The sequence below is a fragment of the Anomalospiza imberbis genome, chromosome 32 (genome assembly GCF_031753505.1).
Source record: "Anomalospiza imberbis isolate Cuckoo-Finch-1a 21T00152 chromosome 32, ASM3175350v1, whole genome shotgun sequence".
Lineage (NCBI taxonomy): Eukaryota > Metazoa > Chordata > Aves > Passeriformes > Viduidae > Anomalospiza > Anomalospiza imberbis.
In genome coordinates, this window is record NC_089712.1 from 1,209,256 (window position 1) to 1,229,113 (window position 19,858).

At 47.0% G+C, this 19,858-nt stretch overlaps 1 long non-coding RNA gene across 1 annotated transcript; it reads right to left on the reverse strand.

Annotated features, from left to right (window-relative positions):
• Positions 1-18,584: 18,584 nt before the first annotated feature.
• LOC137463930 (uncharacterized) lies at positions 18,585-19,727 on the reverse strand. Its single transcript, XR_010994019.1, has 3 exons — positions 19,542-19,727; positions 19,078-19,195; positions 18,585-18,700 (listed from the first exon to the last, which is right to left on the reverse strand). It is a non-coding gene; the product is annotated as an uncharacterized lncRNA (long non-coding RNA).
• Positions 19,728-19,858: the final 131 nt, after the last annotated feature.

The following is a 19,858-nucleotide window of genomic DNA, read 5'->3' on the forward strand; positions in this document are numbered from 1 at the left end:
TCCAGTGGTGCCTGATAGAACCACATCGAACCAAGGGGTCACGGTGACACAGTGGAGCTTTTTAAGGCCAAGGAGACCATTGTGACATGATGGAAGATGAGCAAACTCACAGGTAAGGCCACATGGAGCCAAGGGACATTTTGACATGTAGAAAGCACGGTTAACACTGCGACATGACAGAACTGCATGGAACCAAGGGGCCACTGTGACACAATGGAGCTTTTGGAAACCAAGGAGACCATTGTGACATGGTGGAAGATGATTGAACCAATCATGGTTCAATCAGGTAAGGCCACATGGAATCATGGCGCCATGGTGACACTCTGTAGCTTTCTCAAACCAAGGAGATTATTGTGACATGATGGAAGATGATTGAACTCAGAGGTAAGGCCAAATGGAGCCAAGGAGGCATTGTGACATGAAGAAAGCAAGGATTCCACTGTGGCCAAGCAGAACCACATGGAACCAAAGAGCCACTGTGAAACAGTGGATTTTTTTCAAATTCAGGAGACGATTATGACATGATGGAAGATGATTGAAAAAACAGGTAAGGCCACATGAAGCCAAGGAGTCGTTTTGATATGAAGAAAGCAAAGACTCCATTGTGACACAACAGAACCACATTGCGCATGGAACCAAGAGGCCACTGTGACACATTGGAGCTTTTTCAGACCAAGGAGACCATTGTGACATGATGGAAGAAGATTAAACCAACAGGTAAGGCCACATGGAGCCAAGGAGGCATTGTGAAACGACGAAGGCAAGGATTCCACTGTGGCCTGACTGAACCACATGGAACCAAGGAGCCACTGTGACACAGTGGAGTTTTTTAGAACTCAGGAGACCATTGTGACATGATGGAAGATGATTGAACTCACAAATAAGGCCACATTAAAATGAGGAGCCAGGGTGACACTGAAGAGCTTTGCAATCCAAGGAGACTATTAAGACATGATGGCAGATGATAGAACTCAGAGGTAAGGCCACATGGAGACCAGGAGGCATTGTGACATGAAGAAAGCAAGGATTCCATTGTGGCCTAACTGAACCACATGGAACCAAGGGGCCGGCCACTGTGACACAGTGGAACTTTTTCAGACCAAGGAGTCCATTGTGACATGATGGAAGAATATTGAACCAACAGGTAAGGCCCCATGGAGTTAAGGAGCCCTAATGACGCTGTAGAGCTTTTCAAGCAAAGGAGATTATGGTGACGTGATGGAAGATGTTTGAAGCCAGAGGTACAGGCCACATGGAGCCAAGGAGGCATTGTGACATGAAAAAAGCAAGGATTCCATTGTGGCCTAACAGAACCACATGGAACCAAGGAGCCACTGTGACACAGTGGAGGTTTTTCAGACCAAGGAGTCAATTGGGACATGATGGAAGATTATTGAATTTACAGGTAAGGCCACATGCAGCCAAGGAGTCGTTTTGACACGAAGAATGCAAGAACTCCTATGTGACACGACAGAACCGCATGGCGCATGGAACCAAAGGGGCCACTGTGACACTGTGGAGCTTTTTCAGACCAAGGAGTTATTATGACATGATGGAAGATGCTCAAACTCACAGGAAAGGCCATATGGTGTCCAGGAGCCATTGTGACACGAAGAATCTAAGGATTCCATTTTGGAATACAGAACTGCATGGAAGCAAGGGGCCACGGCGATAAACGGAGGAATCCTTTGTGACATGATGGAAGATGATTGAACCCATGAAAAAGGACACAGGGACCCAAGGATCTATTGTGACACAGTGGAGGTTTTTCAGACCAGGGACTTATTGTGACATGATGGAAGATGATTAAACCAACAGGTAAGGCCGTATGCAGCCAGGGAGCCATTGTGACACGAAGAAAGCAAGGATTCCATCGTGACACAGCAGAACCGCATGGAACTAAGGGGCCACTGTTACGCAGTGGTGCTTTCTCAAACCAAGGAGACCATTGTGATATGATGGAAGATGCTGAAACCAACAGGTAAGGCCACATGGAGCCAAGGAGGCATTGTAACACGAAGAAAGCAAGATTTCCATTGTGACATGAGAGAACCGCATGGAACTAAGGGGCCACTGTGACACAATGGAGCTTTTGGAAACCAAGGAGACCATTGTGACATAGTGGAAGGTGATTGAACCAACAGGCAATGCCACATGGAATCAAGGAGCCATGGTGACACTCTGGAGCTTTCTCAAACCAAGGAGATTATTGTGAAATGATGGAAGATGACTGAACTCACAGGTAAGGCCAAATGGAGCCAAGGAGGCATTGTGACATGAAGAAAGCAAGGATTTCATTGTGGAATACAGAACTGAATGGAAGCAAGGGGCCATGGTGATAAACCAAGGAAGCCTTTGTGACATGATGGAAGATGATTGAACCCATGAGATAGGATACCTGGAGCCAAGGATCCATTGTTTCACAGTGGAGCTTTTTCAGACCAAGGAATTATTGTGACATGATGGAAGATGATTGAACTCAGAGATAAGGCCACATGGAGCCAAGGAGGCATTGTGACATGAAGAAAGCAAGGTTAATATTGTGACACGACAGAAGCGCATGGAACCAAGGGGCCACTGTGACACAGTGGAGCTTTTTCAAACCAAGGAGACGATTGTGACATGATGAAAGATGATTCAACCAACAGGTAAGGCCAAATGGAGCCGCGGAGGCATTGTGACATGAAGAAAGCAAGGATTCCAGTGGTGCCTAACACTACCACATGGAACCAAGGAGGCACTGTGAAAGAGTGGAGCTCTTTCAGGCCAAGGAGGCCATTGTGACATGATGGAAGATGATCAAACTCACAGGTAAGGCAAAATGGCGCCGAGGAGCCATTTTGTCACAAAGAAATCAATGATTGCTTTGTGATACGAGAAACCGCATAGAACAGGGGGCCACTTTGTCACAGTGGAGCTTTTTCAGACTAAGGAGACAATTGTGACGTGATGGGACATGTTTGAACCAACATTTAATGCCATATGGAATGAAGGAGCCATGGTGACACTGTAGAGTTTTTCAAACCAAAGAGATGATTGTGACATGATGGAAGATAATTGAACTCACAGGTAAGGCCACATGGAGCCAAGGTGGCATTGTGACATGAAGAAAGCAAGGATTTCAGTGGTGCCTAACTGAACCACATGGAACCAAGGGGCCACTGTGACACAGTGGAGGTTTTTGAAACCAAGGAGACCATTGTGACATGATGAAAGATGATTGAACCAACAGGTAAGGCCGCATGGAGCCAAGGAGGCATTGTGACATGAAGAAAGCAAGGTTTCCATTGTGGCCTAACAGAACGACATGGAACCAAGGGGCCACTGTGACACAGTGGAACTTTTTCAGACCAAGGAGACCATTGTGACATGATGGAAGATGATTAAACCAACAGGTAAGGCCGCATGGAGCCAAGGAGCCATTGTGACATGAAGAACGCAAGGTTTCCATTGAGACATCAGGGAACCGCATGGAAACAAGGGGCCACTGTGACACAATGGAGGTTTTTGAGACCAAGGAGACCGTTGTGACATGATGGAAGATGACTGAATCAACAGGTAAGGCTACAGGGAGCCAATGAGGCATTGTGACATGAAGAAAGCAAGGATTCCAGTGGTGCCTAACTGAACCACATAGATTCAAGGAGCCACTGTGAAACAGTGGAGCTTTTCATTCCAAGGAGGCCATTGTAACCTGATGGAAGATGATCAAACACACAAGTAAGGCAATATGGTGCCAGGAAGCCATTGTCACATGAAGAAATCAAGGATTCCATTGTGATACGACAGAGCTGCAGAAACTGCTGACAGAAATGCTGTGGGCATGGAGGTAGGACATAAGAGGATGCTGGGCACTGCAGCATTTCCTGCTCTGACTGGGAAAAGAGCTAGGGAAAACCAGAGCTGTGTCCTCCCTCCTGTTTAAAGAGAATTCTTTTAAGGCATAGAAAATATACCTTTCATGCAGCGTTTTCCAAGATTCTTTCAAACCTTTTTCCTTGCCCTCTTGTACTGGCCAACTCTTGATTTTAAGCCTGACAAGTCCAAGGTATTCCCTGATGATTCAGAGTCCCCTCCTCACACATGGGATAGCCTGAATCAAAATGGGAGCCTAAATGCTGCTTAGGACAGAAAAACAAGTTTCCTACAAATGCCTCAGTACTGGAATTTGTCCTTATGCTAGACTTCCCTAAGATTTCTCTTCAAACAGTAGCACTGGCATTACCGTGCATGATTTAGGTACTAGAGCTGCCTTATCATCAAGAACCCTGCACAGACACAGCTAGGTACCAAAAACATGTCCACACCTTGTCCTTAGCAGAGTTTCCTACGCACCATAAGAAACAAGTCATGTGTGCAAGCTTGTGGCAGGCTTTGACATTGTAAGCATCCTGAAAAGTATACAGGAATCCCATTAGAAGTACACACTTCGGGTTTATATGATATAAAGACAACACTACTGCTTCCTATCACAGCTTGGACACCAAGAGCAAGTGGGATAAAACATCATCTAGGGTAGAGAATGTTTAAAAATTCACAAAATACCTGAGCTGTTCTTGGTGGAGTATTTCTTTCAGAAGGTCCCAGAGACGGTGACTGGCTGGTGCTGGTGGCATTTGGAGATGGAGCTGTTTTTCTGTAAGGATGGTCCAACATTTCAGGTTACAAGGCAAAAATATCAGCAGTCATCGCTCTTTCCTCACAGCGAAAACAGACCTTCATTTCCCAGAGGGTTTTTTTGAAATGGCTGTTGTCCTGACTGAACTTACTGAAAAAGGGTCACCTCCAATGTCTTTCTATCTTTTTCACTGTAGCCAGGCCAATCAACCTGAATGTCTTTGAAGAAATGTTCCTTCAGACTGAAAGAATTCTCATTTGCATCCAGGCTGACTACCTACGGGCAGACATTTAAAACGTCAATATTCACTACACCTAAAGGCAGACTACAGATGTAAAACTGGTAGTGCAAAGCTAAAGCAAAGCTGAAAAGAAAATCATGCACCAGTTTTCCAGGACTTTTGTTTGATGTGAAGAACAAAGCAGCTGTCATGTAAGAGGCAACAAGATTAAACAGGTGTGGTCCATTTGGGCTGTAGAAATTTGGATGTAAGTAAATGCCAAAGTGCTGCAAGCATGGAGGAAATGGACGCTATGAAAACCTCTCCCTGCACCAGGGATCCAGGTTTTTTGGTCTTTAACGCAGCTTTGAGAATCAAGGTACACTATGCCAGAACTCTCAGTCTTCACCATTTGAAATACATGGAGAGGCCAGGTTTTTCCTTTTCTTTTGAGTAGGACCTGGAGAACATCATCTCCATGAGCAAGTCCATATTTTTCCACCCTCAAGAGGACACCTGCTGCCCTCTTGTTTCACCCAGCTACATTGCCATGGCAGAGCACAGCCTGGACCTGTAACGGGGCATGTTTTCATCATCCCATGAAGCACCACAGGATGCTGGCATTTGTCTCTGCAAACAGAACTGCTTTTCTTTCTCAAGTGTCTGCTCAGAGGAAACTACAGCTTCCTATGGAACTCTTACAGGAGATAACCTACCTAGAGCTACACTTCAACAGCTTAAAAGTAACAAAGATACCCAGAATCAGGAATTCACTTCTTAAAAGCAGAACTAAGGCGGTGTTGGAAGAGAAGGAAGGCTGTGAGTATAAGAGCTCAGCAAGTTCTCCCTACTGGTTTTTCATGTATAGCAAAAAATAACACCACCTCCCCATGAAGTTAAGAAAAATGTGAATAACCATTTTCAGGATGTAGTGCTGTTCACAAAGCCCTTTCAGAATGCAAACCAGTATCTTGAGGCAGTTCACACTGCAAACAAGAAACTACTCCTTCAAAATCTCCTTAAACATTAACAAGAAGAAACAGAAAGGAGAATTTTCTTTCATCCCTTGCCCTCTAAGGAGCTGAGCTTTGAAATCTTACCATCGCTTTTTTCCTAGCTAAAAAGGAAATATTGCTACTTGATACGTTAATGCTTGCATAATTCAGCAACAGCCTACACTGACGGGGACTATTGAACAAGGAAGGAAACAGCCACTGCATCCTTCAGTCAATGTGAATTGGATGAATGGCTGTAATAAAGAAATACCAGAGGCACTAAAAGGACAACTGGAAAATTATGAGAAATAATAGATGCCAAGGAAGTTGAAGACTCAATCCACACAAGAGCAAAGAAACTCTGTGCTCAAAGTTGGGCCACCACCTTTCTCATGTAGGATTTGCCTGGAACACCCTTCCCTGGAAGGCAACCCCCACAGACCCCAGTAGAAGCAAATACCATTGAGAGGCCACCAAGTCCGTTCAAATGAAATACTGCCCTGTGCAGCTACCAAAATTCTCTCCTCTGAAACTTGTCCCAGGGTATTTTAAGGACCTCAGCTAAGTGTTTCACCCAGTTGAGAGTTTCACCCTGTGAAGTTACTTCATCAAGCAGTTTAACAGTGCAAGGAAAAGAGGGAGGGTTCAAATAAGGCATGAGAAGCAACAACATTACAAAGAATTTATCACTGCCAGCTATTCTAGAAAAACAATAACAAGTTTTGAGGATGTCTTTCTTTTTTTCACATGGACTTGCAGTTGCGTGGAAACTGGGTAAAATTGATGGGAAAATGTAAACAAGGAGCATTTCCTAAGCCTCTCATTAGATTCTAATTGAAACCTGAAGTAAGACTGCTAAGAGTTAGCATTGCAGGCAGCAGCTCCAGGATCTCACCTCCTGAAGGATCTTTCCAAGGGAATCCTTGTCCTTTTCCACAACTCCCACTCTCTCTAAGCAGGCAAGTAGCTTTGACTTTTTGTAATTCTTCAGAGCCAATAAATGAATCACCCTGTCTCTGATGGGTCGTTGAGAAACAGTACTGAAAGGTCTCCGGAAGAATTTTGCAGGGTTCGTGGGCATCGTTCTCTTTCTCTCGGGCACAAAATCTGGAGAGCTGTGTGGGGCTCTCCTGAGCTCTGGTATTTTCACTTCAGTAAAGAAAAAACAGAAAACAAATCGTCAAATGGGGAGTGGGAGGAAGCAAGGTAGTTGACGCAAAAGGATGTACCAAGACTGTTGAAACTCTATTTGTTCAGAATTTATAGATCACTACGAATCCAGACAGTAAAGCATTAGGAAGGAACAGTCATTAAAAATGCCATGTAAAGGAGTGATACTGGAGGGGAGGTATTTATGAAAAACTCTTTATATGCATGGTGGTTTTCATTTGATTTCTCCTCTTTGTAAGCTCAAGCACTGAGCTATGTCAAGAATGATATGGACAGTGGGATTAAATGCACCTTTGGCAAGTTTGACAACTCCAGAGGCCTGGGATGCCATCCAGAGCGACATGGAGAACCTTGGCAAGTAGGGCCCTGGGAACCTCATCAGATTCAACAAGGCCAAGTGCAAAGTGCTGCATCTTTGGGGTTGGGACATGGCCTGTCCCTGCTGGGCAGGGATGCTGCGCTGGGATGGGGCGGCTGGGATGAAGGTGGGAAGGACTTGGGGGTGCTGGTGGATGAGAGGCTGGGCATGAGCTGGCAACGCGTGCTGGCAGCCCAGAAAGGCAACCGTGTCCTGGGCTGCATCAGGTGAAGCGTGGCCAGCAGGTCAAGGGAGGGGATATGACGCAGCAGGCGCTGTTTTGAAACCAGGAACTCCTGCTTAGTGGCTGGTGGAGACTTCATGCGTATTGGTGAGAAATCCGGGAGCTTTGTCCCTGCCATCACACACACGGAGACTGACCTTTCTTGGGGATTCTTGGGGACAGAGCTGCACTTGCATATCCTTGTGGATCCCTTCCAACTCTGATTCTGATTCTCTGATTCTGTGACAAAGCCCAGTCCCTAACTGGTACTGCATGGAGCAGGTTGCAAAGGCACCCTGTACCCTACCATCAACCAGACCTGTCTCACCTGAGTTTCTCTGTGCCAGCCTAAAGCCAAAGCGGCACCAAGTTCCACAATTGTCTCACTACTGCCAGTCCTCACACCCCAGTTACTGAATGTTAAATATTCCCTTAGGATCTGTGTAGACCACCACCAAGAATCACACAAATCATCATCCACATGTGAAACAGAACGTCCCCAGGGAGAAATCTGAAGTTTAGCTTTGTCTCTCTGGAAAGCCACCATGATGCTACTTTAAAATGCTCTGCACTAGGCTAAGGCAGAGCAAGAGCTGCACTTGCAGTGGCAGGGAAGTCCCTGCAGGCAGGTGACTGCAGCCACAGCCAGGTGAGAGCCTGCTTTTCTCCGGGCAGCTGGCTGTACCTGGCTCAGGTCACTGCTGCAGGCAGCACCACTGAGTGCCTGTACGGGGAATGTGCACCTCAAGTCTGCCTGGAGCCAGGCTCCTTGGGGAAACAGCACTGAGAACAGATTAATAACAAATGACATCACCCAAGCACGTTGTGCTTTGTGGGAAATGATGGAATCCGTGGGGAAGATGACATCAGTATCTTCCTTTCCATTTCCTTGAAAAGAACCCAACACAGTGTTGTGGCAACACACGCTTATCAACAACCAAGACAAAAAATTAAATCAAGCGAAGTTTCCCATGCTGACCTTGTGAAATTCTCTATGCAACTTCCTCAGGTCATTTTCTTTCAATTTCCCAATTAAATTTAAAGGATAACGACAGTGCCTAGATACTCCAAAACCAAAAGCTTAGCTACCAAGGCAGTGAATTTAGGTGCATGGAGTGGTCCAAACCTTGACCTCAATGCTCCAAATTGCATCCCATCAAGCAGTATGGGAACAAGGAAGGACTGGCAGGCTTTCTCAGGGGAAAACAAACCAGTGGCTACATGCAGTGACAAGAGACTGCAAGCTTGACCTGAGGGCATACCACCTCCAGCCAAGATCTCTGAACACAAGAGATCCCCTGTCCCGAGAATATGCTGCAAAAATGAATTACCAAGTTGAAAGTCTTACAGATATTGAGCAAAATGTGAAAGGCAACCTTTCACATTTACCTCCAAGTGGGTTATTCAATTGGACATTCTGCGCACTTCCATTGTGCAATGCCTCGCTGGCATTTGGCTAAAAGGAAAAAGATATTTTCTGTAAAAACTTCAGCCTACTCTCCATCACTGCTGATTAACTAGGCCCTTCACTTTAAACAAGAGCTGTATTTGAGAAGGCTTGCTGTCACATCACTAAAAAGGGCTGCTTTGACAGAGTTCTCCCTCTGCAAGCAGCTGGCTACAAAACTGCCCTGAGAGAGCAACCCTCCCTTAGCCTCTAATGCAGCCTAGCGTTCAAGTAGCAAGTCATCCTTTCCCAATTGCTGGAATTTATAGGCACAGGCTTCCCTTGAAATCAAGTGCCTGAGTACAACTGAACTGGCCAGTGTTCAGCTAACAATCCAGGTGAGAGTGGTTGACAAAAATGTAAGAATTTTGGACACGACCTGATGCTGGGATTTATTTGGTATTAAGGAAGCACATCCTGGAGTCAGCTCCAAGAAGAATTTCACCTGCATAAGGTGAATTTCAACTCTCAACAGGCATGAGATCCCTTTCTCTTGTCCTCAGCTCTAGATGCAATTCTTTGCAGGTGTGAAATGGAAGCAGTTTATCCTAGGTTAATCAGATATTACAAAATTTGGGTTGCTTGGCTGATCTCATCATTTAGTACAGAATGTATTGCATTCTGCTGGAGGTTAAAATGTTCATCAGCCTAAGTACATTTTTTAATGAAAACAACTACTGCCATCCAACTGCTTCATTCCGTAGGCAAAATTGCCTTAGCAAAAATCTGAAAAGCTATGATAAATGGACTGAAAGATGTGCACTAATTACCATGTGAAGAGAGACATCAATACAGAAGATAGAATATTACGTAATTGAAGAACTGATGTAATTTAGAACCAATGAAGATTCATGTCTTTGGCTGCTAAAAATGCTAAAATTTCTTTGTTTGGAAAAGCTTTGATAATGGTGTGCATGTAGCTGGAGCTATCCACTATGCATCACAGCTGAGAATAAAGAAATGGCTACTCCTAATAGTAAAAAATACTGTTAGAGCATTTCCTTTCTCCTGACATGTTCGGTGAGTGCAGGGCAAACACAGAACAATGAGAAATCTATGCATTTTGACCAAGAGCCATGCCCAGAGCATGAATTTCCTGAGTGTCCCAGCATGGAGAACATCTGACTTTCACTGGCACCTCCTCAATGGCATCCCTGAGAACCCCTTCCATCAGAGAACTTCCCACTTCCACTGGCACCTCCTCCGTGTCATCCCTGTGAGTCGTTTCCACCGGGGCAGCTGCCTCAAAGGGGCCCTTGGAGCACCAGGGGGGCCCCAGCCCTGCCCGACAGGTCCCACGGGGTCAGCAGCACCTGACACCAACACCATGGCCAAGCCCCCACCGGCTGGCAACCCGCAGAGCCCGACAGCTGCCCCTCACCTGTTGGTCCTGGGACCCCTGGGTCACCCTGATGGGCATCGCAGTGCTCTTGGGGGCCCTGCGGGACGCAGTGCGGGTTGAGGCCCTGCAGAACGCTCTGGATCGTGCCCAGGCCCACAGCTCCGCCATCCCGCTCTGCCTCGGGTGCTCTGGCTCCCACACAGCCACTGATCCTGCTGAAAAATCTGCAAAATGCAAAATATTCGTTAGGAAAATGTGTTCTCTGATGTTTCTCCTTTGTGGCTTTCAAGACTCATCAGCAAGGAGGGAGATTATTCCCATGAAACAAGAAGTAGCCAACAAGCTCTAAGTGATGGCCAGGCCTTTGAAAGGCAGGGTGCTTCTTGGCTGAATTGCCTTGTGGAGGTGCAGGGCTTGACAGGCTTCAGTTTCCTCAGACACAGGGGAGGTTAGCAAGGCTTGGGAAGAAGGATGTACCACTGATGGTGGACACAAAGAATGGAGAATTTATGGGCACAGGGACATTTGGCAGAATCCCCAAGGAAAGGAACAAACTGATAAAGCCAATGCAGAAACTGTGCTGAATCACCTCCTGTGAGGAAAAAGGCCATTCCAGCTGGGGCAGACCATGGCTATCCACTCAAGAAGCCTCTCACTAAGAAGAAGGGAGAGTCTGAGCATGCAGACTATTGAGCATGAGAAGTGAGAGGATCATTACACAACAGCAGACAGAATATTAATTATGAAGACAACTAGTGAACTTGCAGTCAGTGAACACTAATTCCTTTCTTTGCCAAAATGTAGAAATACAAAGACACTCTGGTTCTTGTGGTGCTGGCTTTGTGAATTTGTCCCTGAGCCCCCCACCTTTCTGCACAGAACTGTAAATAATTACCTCCACTCAGTGTGTGGATTGGCCTCTTGAACAGCGTGTGCTAGAACCAACCAAGCTGGAACAACACTCGCTATCGCTCCAACACCTCCGCTCTCGATGCAGCCGCTGAAGGGTCTGACCGGTCCTGCTGTGTGCTGGTGACAATGGCCACGTGTCCTTGGAAACGGGGAGTTCCATGTTCCAGGCTGGGCGGGATGTCACTGAGGAGCGGGACGCAACACAGTCGGGGCACAGTGAATTCACAATGGGCACACAGGGGAATGCCCTGCCTTGTCCCATGACCGACTCAGCTCATTTCCAAGTGCAGAAAGGGGTGCTCTGGCCACACCAGTTGCTGCAGTAGCTTTGCAAACCAGGGCTAATGAAGTGTTTCTGCACAAAAGTGCTGCACTTGGCCCTCTCTGAGGCAAAGGAGCAGCTTAACACCCCTAACCAGGGCAGCAAGGTGCAGCCCCCCCGCCCCAGCACTGGGTGATCCTGTCGTGGGCCAGTCAGTCTGTGAGGCTTCCAGCACATACACGGTCACTCAAATATTATCTCTTTGACAAAACCCCCCAGCCTTTCCTCATCCCAGTCTCCTAAAAGGAAACAAGCCAGCAGCAAGCCCAGGCCCCCATGTGCTGTGCAGGTGGAGCTGACCTGGAAAGGCCCACGCTGGCCCTGAGCACAATTACAGGCTGATAATTGTGCTGACTGCAGCTGGCCGTTGGAGTTACTGACACATGCGGATAAACATTTTATACTCAGTTTAAGATGGTTTTATTGTCATTTTCCCCCTACCCAAGATTATTCCTGATTTAAGCCAGCTGGCACCAAAAATAAGTGTTGTCCAGTCATTACAGGGAGAGGGAATAAGAGCATGCAGTTGAGAATGTGTTGAATATTACCATCCAAAGCGCATTTTCAATGACATCTTGTATTTGTTTTCAAGACCATGTCTATACCTACCCATGTCTGATTTCCTGGCTGTCCCACTCACAAGGACAGTGCAGTTTGGGGAAAGAAAGGGAGGCAGCAATTTGTCAAACACCAGAGCCCACACTTGTGTCCCTTTTTGGGAATGACTGGATGGTGTTGATTATGGATCCCCAGTTATGAACTATTGGAAAAGCCTGTGTAGGAATCATTAGAGGAATCCATGGAGGTGTTACACTGGACTCCAGAATGTCCAACAGCCTTTCTATATCTTTTAAAGGTTATTGGTGACAACCCCTGCTCTGCAGTTACCAGATTTGACTGACCCCTTTGCACTGCTCATACGTGAGTGCCTTTGCCTTGCACAGGAACTCCATATTTAGCTCCAAGAATGAAGGAATGAAGGAAGTAACCCTGTGGCATTTTGAGCCTATTTCTCAAAAAACATCAAAACAATGTATTAGAGGGATGGCAAATGCACCTCAGAGCAGGAGCCACCATGGTCCTTACTGAGAGAATGTACTTGAAAATAAATGGGGAAAAAAAGGGACAGTTTATGTGCCACACATGGTTTTGTCTGGTGTAGAGCAAAAAGGAGGTCACTGGTTATCCCTGAGCAGAAGTTGAAAGTAACAGGTGGTACTCCTGGAACAAAAGACCTTAAGACCCAGGCCCCTCAAAAACTTTCTTTGTCCTTGCTGCCTAGAGTGTGCCTAGAGTGACATGTGGGTCACCTTCCTGCCAGTTCAGTATGTGCAGGGCAGAGGGGGGAATGTCAATAAGTGATCGGTTGTCCCAAAGTCCCTTTTGCCGGGGCAGATGCCATGGGGGTCTCTCACCCAGAGAAAGAGCCAGGACCCGCAGGGCAGATCCTGTGTCCTGGATCCGGCCAGGACAGGGGTAATTTTTGCAGCAGCCAGGAGGAGCATGGCCAGGACCTTGGGGTAACTGGCTATCACCTGCCACGTGGCAGGGGGAAATGGAAGGGGTTTGTTTTTTTCTTTCTTTTCTTTCTTTTACTTTTCTTTTTTTTAAACAAAGTCTTTTCCCATTCTTTCTATTAGAAACCATTAACATTTTGTAATAGCCTTTCCTTGCAACCATAACCATTCCAGTATTCTGCATTTCCTTACTTTTTAAAAGTTACTTTCTCCAAAAAGAATCTTTGCAAGCTCACTTTGAACCCAAAACTGATGGTACACCTCCTGCTCCAGCTCCTCTTCCTGCTCCTGAGGGTAAGTCTGCTTTTCAAGCAATTGCAGTCACTGGGATGTGGGTCCCCAGCCAGCGTCTCCCTTCATGCTGCACGGCTTCTGTAGGCAAACAACACTTAAATATAAACATCAGGCGTAGGAATGTGCCCCCTGTTGACAGAGTAAACAAGTTACCCCATGTCTCCTCAAAAAGGAAAAAAGCCCAGAAGGTTCTCTCCTCAGTTTGGTTAAAAGACACCTCATAGGACCTTGGGGACTTCACCTCAAACTTAAGGATAGCTAATTGGACAGGAGCCAAAAAGTCCCACCTAAGCAATTCCCTAGAAAAATAAGAGAACAAAAGAGTTCATCGCTTTTGTGAAGTGTTTTAGCAGGAGCAAGAACCTCTTGCCCTGGCTCGGGTTTTCTCGGTAAAGAGCTTTTTTATTTTGCCTTTTATTAAAACTTTTTGTTTCCAACACTGTCACAGAAGCCATCCTGCTTCTTTATGCCACCTGAGGTAGCTGAGCTACCAAGGGTATAATGCTTATCTCTGAGAGCTTAGGAGACCTGGCTTGAAGAGAAAAAGCATTAATAAGGGAACATGAAAACTAGCGCTAAGAGAAATGTTTTCTGAGACTTTTTTCAGAAGAGAAAGGGGATGGTGAAAGCTAGCACAGGGCTTAACATTACTACAGTAATTTTTTTTTCTATTAGTCCCTATTTCCTTGGATATATTTGGTTTTAGTTTGGGTTTGGTAGCTTGGTTGGTTGAATTCTTTTTGTTTTGGGGAGTGATGGTGGTGGATGGGTGCATGTTTGGTTTATGGCTGTTTTTTGGGGTTTTTTTATGTTACTATTTCATATATCTTTCTTTGTTTTTTTTTTTTTTTTTAAAGCAAAGATTTTTCCTTCCTTTATGTTATAAACCAATATTTGTAACAGCCTTTCCTTGCAACTACAACCATTTCAGTGTTGAGCAGTTCCTTGTTTCTTAAAATGAAAACATTTTTTAGACTGAAAATTACTTTCTCGGGATAGAATCTTTTTGGGGTCGAATTGGACACCAAGTAGCCAGAGCACCTCCTGCACATGCTCGTGACAGTGATGGTAAGTCTCTTTTTCAAGCAATTGTGGTCAATTGGATGTGGTTCCAAGACAGCATCTCCCTCCATGCTGCACGGCTTCTGTAGGCAAATACAGCAAAACTTACATGTCAACATAATGGAGCAATACAGAAGCAAACAGAAGCATTCTGAGCCATTTTTCAGAAGAGAAAGGGGATGGTGAAAGCTAACACAGGGATTAAAACAGTGATTTCTATGCAACAGGGTTGATAAAGGACTGACCCAAATTTGTAGCGAGCGTGGGTCTCCAGGACGGTTTGGATGGATGAGAGATCTCTGAAGTCAGGTCTTAGAAGATGTGGTTTATTAAAAGGGATGAAAGGCCCTGTTTGGAGTTGCCAGGAGCAACTCGTGGCAGGCCCAGGGAGAGAGGGAGAGGGAAAGAGAGGGAGCGAGGGTTCCAGGTGAGGGTCCCAGGGGAAGGTCCAAGAGAGCGTCCAGTCCCTTGGGCACACCTTATCAGGGGGCTGCAAGGTGGGCTGGAACAGGACTTGGGCCAATGGGGTCCCAGATACCTGATGCTTCAGGGGAGGATCACAGGTGTGGGATGAACCATACATTGGGGGTGAGACAGAGCATTCCATTTGACCTTTGGACCTATCTGCAGGTAAAGGGCATTGTTTAATCAGAAGGGGGGATTGCTTTCAACCTGGCTATACTATTGTTTTCTAGTTATTCAGTAGTCAAGGTTTGTTATTTCAAATCTAGTTCTCATCTCAATGTCTGGATTTTCCAAATCTTTTGCCAGGCAATCATATTTATAAGGTTTTCCTCTTTCATCTTCCCCAACACAAATTAACAAGAGGGATATTTGTTAGAGCTTCCATTACCCATCACACACTTTAAGCAACCCGTACCATCAAGGCCAAAGCTAATATGGCTCTGTGTTAGATATTCCTGATGGATTACACATCCTTGCGTGAAGATGGAATTAGGATTTACAGCCAGTATTTATGCATATACAAGCATTGTGCAAGAACATTGCAGATTCCAAATGGAAACTAAATATTACCTGTACAGCAAAAACACTGCAATAACATGAGTACACTTCTCCCATCAGGTTCACAGGCAGCTTAACCAATTCTCTGCTTGCAAATAATCTCTTCTGGCATCTTTTGGGGTCCTAAACCAGGATTGTCACACCTAAATACTGTGGGACCATGAAAATTCCTCCAGATACAAACCAGTCTCCAGGTGACACAAGTGACTACGGCAGCCTCCAATAATGTAGCGGGACCCAGGTTTGCTGAGTTCTCTTTGTCATCGTGGGTTTGTAATTCAGACTCACAGAGGGGCTTGAGTTGGAAGGGACCTTAAAGACCCTCTAGATCCAGCCCCGTCTGCCACGGGCAGGGACGCCTTCCACTGGAGCAGGTGACTCAGAGCCCCTCCAAGCTGTGGCAAATAACCCAAGGACCCCTTTTTCTCTGTTTTGCAAGGTCAGCTTTCCATGCTCACATTCACAGATGGCTCCAGTCTCACACAGAGCATTGCTGGCTGGTCACTCTTATCTCCACAGCCCATCAGAGATCCTATTTTGGATGGCTCTCACTGCTCCCAAGGCCCCAGGGAGCAGCCACTGCCTCTCCTCTGTCACCCGAGGACACAAGGAAAAATGTTGCACTCAGCTTTGGTCACAATGAAGAGACTAATTTATTTCTTCTGACTCCAATCATTTCTAGTTTTCAAAAGGTGCCAGTGGATTGGAGGGTGAATGTGCCACCTCTCCAACGACACTGGACAAACTACCAGTCTATCAAATTTCTCTGCCTCTATGAAGGAATGCAAAACAAGAGGTTGTTTACAGCAAGTTGCCTGAGAAAATTCTCTACAAGAATGTAAACTCAGAAGGCTTTAGAAAATCCTGAGAAATCAAGGCAACACTCCTCCTTCTGCTTTCCCTTCCAGGATCAGTGATTTCCTGCTGCTTCCTCCATGTCTGAGACAACTGAAGAGATAAGGGGCTGAGGATGCAGCTTCTGGCAGAGAGTTGATAACACTCAGCTGAGTATTTTATTCTCCTGCCACTGAGCTCTCAGGCTGCTTACACAAAAAAAAATCCTCCTGGTGTGGAAAGGGGCTGGTGTGAGCAGCAGGAATTGTTGCTGGCTGGACATTTCAAAGAGCTGGACAAAAGAAGCATTTTGTGGAAGGCCACCAGCTGCCCTCTGTCAGCAGCACAAGGTGTGAGGTCCCCCTTGAAGGCCATCCCTGCACAAGGACAGCCTGGCCTCCTCCAGTACCCAGAACACCTTTCAGGCTTTCGGGCTGACCTCGTCCCTCACTCTGGAGAAGCAGGTTGCTGTTGGAACTCTCATAGCCACAGCTCCCGGCTGGATTGCCGTGTCTTACCACAGACAGCCCTGGAGACAACAGTATAGACAGGCTCCATCTGCAATAAAAGGGGACTTGGGTCCAGCTTTTCCCTTGGACCAGCGTGCAGCAAGCACACCTCAGCCTCATTCAGGTCTGTGTGGGCTGGTAGTCAGCTTCTGCTGGGAATGTAAAGCTTTTACCCTGCTTTCCACAATAAAGAATGGAGCAAACCCAGCTGCACCAAACCCCAAATTTCACTCTAGCAATCACAATTTTCATTTTCCTCTATTCAAGCCTTGAAGAAAACAAACTTTACTTGAGTGAGCTGGAGGCACAGTGTCCTCCAAGGTCATTCTTGAGTAGGACAACATTCCAGGGGAAGCCTGGCAAAGCCAGAGTTTACTGATGCTCAGGAAGCTTTGCAAATGCTTCCACCTGCAGTGCTCTTGCACCCTCCTGAGCTCCTGGAGCCCTCAGTCACCCCAGGCACAGTTTGGACAGCAAGGGGATGGTTCCGTTTGGGACATGTGGGGACAGGAGGAGGGAAGAGTTTGCAAACACTGTCACGAGGGCAGGGCTCTTTTCCTTTATGGTGCCAAGTGGTAGTACATAATCTTTGAGTTAATGTCAGGTGCTGAGGGGCACAAATTCTCAGTGAGAAGGACAGAGTGTCTCCACTCACACAGCAAGGTAAGTGAAAGGGGAAAGCACAATCTATCTTTCATGGGAGGTGTTCAGTTTTTAACAGAATATTTTTGCAGGAGACATGCCTAGGCAGCAGTGATTGAGAGCATTTTATCAGACTCACAGAGCATCCCCACATCTGCTTTGCCACATTTGCTCTCTTTTTTTCATGGTGAATGATTTCTGCTGCCAGGGTGGCTCCTGCTCGGAGTTCTACTCCCAGTGGAGTCCCGGAGTCTCCTCAGCAGGCCTTTGCAGCGAGTTCTGAGCCAACGTGTGGCTCTGCTGCCATCCCAAATCTGCCCTTCCCTTGCCCAGCCTGAGTGCAAGTGGGGCATGTGCTGGGCATGGCTGGAGATTTTCATGGCCAAAATCCTCCTGCATTTACATCTGCTCCTGGCTTTGGGTGGCACAAATCACAAAACACCCACTGCAGTTGACAAATGGCATTTCCTGCAGATTGCTACAGCCGCACTGCTGATCAACAAACACACGAGAATCCGTTTCATCCATTGGAAAATGTCATTTATTACAAATTGCTACACCCACACTGACAATACAGAACTATACAAATCTCAATTTAGGTTAAAACCAGGAATTTATTAGATTATTACAACCAGTCTAGGTAAAAATATACAAATACCAACTTCAGTTAATAAAACTTAATTTATTGCCAACCTCTACAGCAACTCACTATACACAAAGATCAATTACATTTAACAACTTAATTTATTACAAATTTCTACAAGTGTAGAGCCCATATAGAAATACAGAAATATGCATACCCTCTCTAAATAGCCCTACACTAAGAATTCAATCAATAGACTTATACAACAATGCCCTCCATACATCTTAAAATAAAATTAAATACATATGTACATGCACATATATATAAATGCACATACAACAGTCTACAGATGTAAATATAAACATCACATGCTACATACAACAGACATACATACATATATATATATCAATAGATTAGATATATAAACCAATCCAGTCTATAAATATACAAATATCACTGTACTAAGGTAAATACCCATCCAACTGCATCAATACAAACACAACTGCAACATAACTTTAAACAGAACAGCAAGCAGAGGGATCCCAGCTGCCCCATCTTCAAAGCCTCTCCCTCGGGCTCTTCCTCCCGTGCAGAGCAGCTCTCCTGGACAGGGACGGCAGATGGCACAGCTGGGAAGCAAAGGGAGCACTGAGTCAGTATGGGGACGTTTTCCTTGGCAGCAGCTGCACTTCCATCAGGGAAGGGAAGATCTCAGAGCCTCCCCAGGAGGGTTAGAAAGAAAAAGCAGCCGAGCGGGCCAGGCTGTGGTGAGCGCAGCCGCGGCGGGACTGTCCCGCAGCCCCGGCAGCCCGGCACAGCCGGCACAGCTCCCGGGCCCTGCTGGCACAGCTGCCTTGCCCAAGGACAGCCCCTGTGCCGGCCGGGGCAGCTGCGCTGAGCAGCCCCAGCACGGGCAGGGCCCGCTGCTGCCCCGCCGGGCAGTGCCCACGGCCACAGCCCACGCCACCCTCAGCCCCACCCTGCCTCCCCGGCCCTGGGGCCTCACCCGGGCTCTCTCCAGCGTGGCAGCAGCAGGTCCCCGTTCCCTGCTCTTGCTGCTGGCCTTCAGCTTCTCCCTGCTGGCTCCCGTCAGTCTCCGGCTGTCCTCAAGGTCTCCACTGCAGCTGTGGCAAAAGCGGAGGCTCTGCAACTGGTTCCAAGGCCTGGCAGAGCTGCAGTCCCGGAGCCCTCTGTGCTCCCTGCCGGCCCCCTCCATCCCCTCAGCCCCGCCATGCTCTCGGCAAACCCCCAGCCCCCTTCAGTTTCTTCAGCCCCTCACAGTCCTCTCAGCCCCTCAGTCCCTTCTGACCCATCCCGTCCCCCTAGACCCGCCACCCCTCGGCCTGTGCCACTTCCCTGTCACCTCAGTGCCACCATCGCCCTCGGCTGCCCCACAGCCCTCAGCCCCAGCAGCACCTCAGGGTCACCGTCCCTTCAGCGTCACCGCCCCCTCAGCCCCCTCAGTCTCACCGTCCTTCAGCAGCTCCTCAGGGGACAGTGCCTGGGGCCACCGGCAGCTCCCACCGCTCCAGGGACACCCGGGGCTGGAACTGCTGCTCCGCCCGGCCCGGCCGCCAGCTCGGACCCAGCACAGGGAGAGGGGACACAGGGGGCACGGGGGAAAAGCAAGAGGTGAGGGAGGAAGAAGAGCAGGGGAAGAGGTTAAAAAGAGGCCTACACCTATACAGATATCAATCTATGTAACTAAACCCCCATATATCAATACAAATATGCCTATCTACAAATAAAACTATATATATGTAAATGTAAATATATGCATGTATAAA